Source organism: Martes martes (assembly GCF_963455335.1).
Source record: "Martes martes genome assembly, chromosome: 1".
NCBI classification, from domain to species: domain Eukaryota; kingdom Metazoa; phylum Chordata; class Mammalia; order Carnivora; family Mustelidae; genus Martes; species Martes martes.
In genome coordinates, this window is record NC_137888.1 from 82,928,204 (window position 1) to 82,931,047 (window position 2,844).

A 2,844-nucleotide genomic window follows, 5' to 3' on the forward strand; every position below is an offset into this window, starting at 1 on the left:
AACATTGGCTAGCTGTTAGAGGTACTTTCAATTAGGTTGAATCACATGAAATTAGTGATATTGGAAAAATTTTGTCTTAATAAAATTCAGCCTACTGACTACTGTGTTTTGATATTAACAAAGCATTTTTTTTTAAAAGCTTTCCAAGAATGAGTTGATTAACTCTAACCCAAGTTAGCTCCTTCAGCCCTAGTATATGGTTAATGGCTCAGTGTCACCTTAACTGGTGTGTCTTGCTGAGTGCTAATATAAAGGGCTCTAACTTTGGCTCCAACATGTCCAGTGTTTTCATCAGTGTCTTAGCTATAGCTAAACAAAGCAGACTTATTAAATTTAGAGGGAGCATGAATTAAGAAGTATAACTAATGCTGAGTTTAGACCGCAAATGACCTCAACTAACTGAATCTCAAGACTGATTCAAAAATTAAGTAAATAGCAATGGAGAGAGTTTCCAAAATTGAGATTTATTTAATTCACTGGCTCTTATTGAATCCCTACCATGTACTAGACACTGTTCAGGTTCTGGCTTTACAGTGATGAACAATTCTGTTAGGGTTCTGCTAAAAAAAATAAAGACCTAACTACCTCTCACCAAAATGGGAATGGAGAAGAAAGATCCTCAATACAGCAGGTTCTTGGGAAAAAATCTGGAGGCTTTGATCATTAGGACCTTCAATGTCACAAACTTTCTGAATGTGTTAGGAATTGTACTAAAATGGTTAAGAAAAAGAACCTGTGAAATCTTAAGATTTGTTGTCATAAATGCAGTGTTCAGCCCTTTGGGAAGTTATTTGCCCATAGTTTTCTGGGCCTTTCAGACAACCACAAGGGTCATTCAGGGGTGGGGTGGGATGAGGTGGGGTGTGGTGTGGGGTGGAGTGGGAGGGATAACATTATAAAAGGGATGCTGTTGACAAACTAGAGTGGACCTAGACAAGGAGAATTAGGACATCAGTGGATCTGGAAGTCATGTATTTTAAGAAATAACTGAAGGAACTATAGAAAAACACATACTAGTGGGAAACATGCTAATTGCCTTCAAATATTTGAAGAGCTGACAAGTAGACAGGGAAGGAGCTTATTCTTTGTTGCTTCACTTAGCAGAAATAGCATAAAGCAATGAAAATTTCAGGAAGAGAAATTTTTATTGGATATCATAATGACACTTCTCAGATATAGAAGCTGTCCATTACTGGGACACATGGTGCTTGAGGTAGTGAGCTTTCTGTCTTTGGAAATATTTAACCAGAGGCTGGTTGATTTCTTAGCCAGGGGCAGTAAGACAGCATTCATGTATTGAATAAGAAGTAGGAGGAGGTGTCTTGGTAGTGTATTTTCACCTCCATACCTGTGATTCTTGTGGTGTAATTTACATGTGTTTATGTGGAGATGTGGGTACTGTATAGGTTTTTTTTTTAATCCCCAAAGGGAAAAAAGACCAGTCTAAGCTAGATTTAGTGGTAGGTTACCTCCAAATTTTTGGGATCCGTCTGACAGTTGGAGAGTCATTACAAATTAGGTAGAGAAATGCTAGGAAGGGGTGAGGAGTGGGCCATGAGACTATTCCAACTGGTTTTATGTCTATGACCATAACTGGGTGCAGGCAAGCCTCCAGTAGAAGAAGGTGAGATTTTATTCCAGTTACCAATCCTAGACTCTGGGGGTGGAGGTGGGGTGCTGGTTGGGACTGTTGGTTGCATATATAGAAACCCCAATTCAGATTGCCTTAAACTAAAAAGAGATTTACTGACTCATATAACTAAAAAGTCCAGGGGTTGATCTGACTTTAGGCATGACTTAATCCAGATGCTCCAACCATCTGTCTCCCTTCTTCCCTTCCTTTTGTTTTCCTCTGTGGGCTTACATCTGCCATCTAGAAGGGTACCTGAAAGGGTAGATATCTAACAAAGATTTGCTGAATGCATACATGAATGAACCTGTCTGCTTGGCAACCCCAGTTAAAGGTCCCATAGCCAAAGTTCCAGATGGACTTAAGTTTGGCCGGACTTACACATTTGCTTGACTTTAAACCAATTGCTAGCGCTGGGGAGGGGGAACACACTGATTGATTGGGCCATTAGGCTGGACTGACTAGACCTGAGAGTTAGCAATATCTGGTTACATTTTATTCTCTGTCTTTTCTGTAGGCTCATTAAGGGGAAAGGGAAGGCCCTCTTACTTTTTTTTTTTTTTATCCCCATGGAGACTAGTACTAAGTGCATCGTTTTTAGTCAGCAAGTGTTTATTCTTTTTCTTTAATCCATAATGGCCCTTAATAAGCAAAGGTACTGAAATAACTGAATTGTGGCATCTTTTTTGAAAACTGTGCAATAAAAGATTTGAATGAATTCAGAATTTGATAGATTGCTTCCAAATAATTTTCATATGCATGAATATAAGAGGCAAACAGGAATTCTGAATTCATTCTATTCACCACAGAAAGTTATCCTTTCAGCTTTTTCCATGTAATTAAAAGATTAAAATTGAATGACTGTTTCCTTCAAGAGGAATAATTTTCATGGAAAAACTTTATCTTTCCATTGAGGGTATCTGACTTCTATCCCTGGAACAAAATTAAGGAATGATTAATTTTTTTTATATTTTCACACAATTTTTAGCTTCTTTATAGGAGTAGGGCTGGGCTCTGTGGATACTAGAAAGTGGTACAGAAAATGAACTTGAGCAAATAAAGAGAACTTGGCAAGTAGGATTATTTTTAAATGTTTTATGGAGCCAGCCACCCGGGCCTCGGGCCACCCCGCCCCCTTCTGCTGCTGGAAAGTGGAGTCAGTGGGCTCTTTTAAACCTGTGGGGAGCTGAATGAACACTGGAATGTTTCAGTGA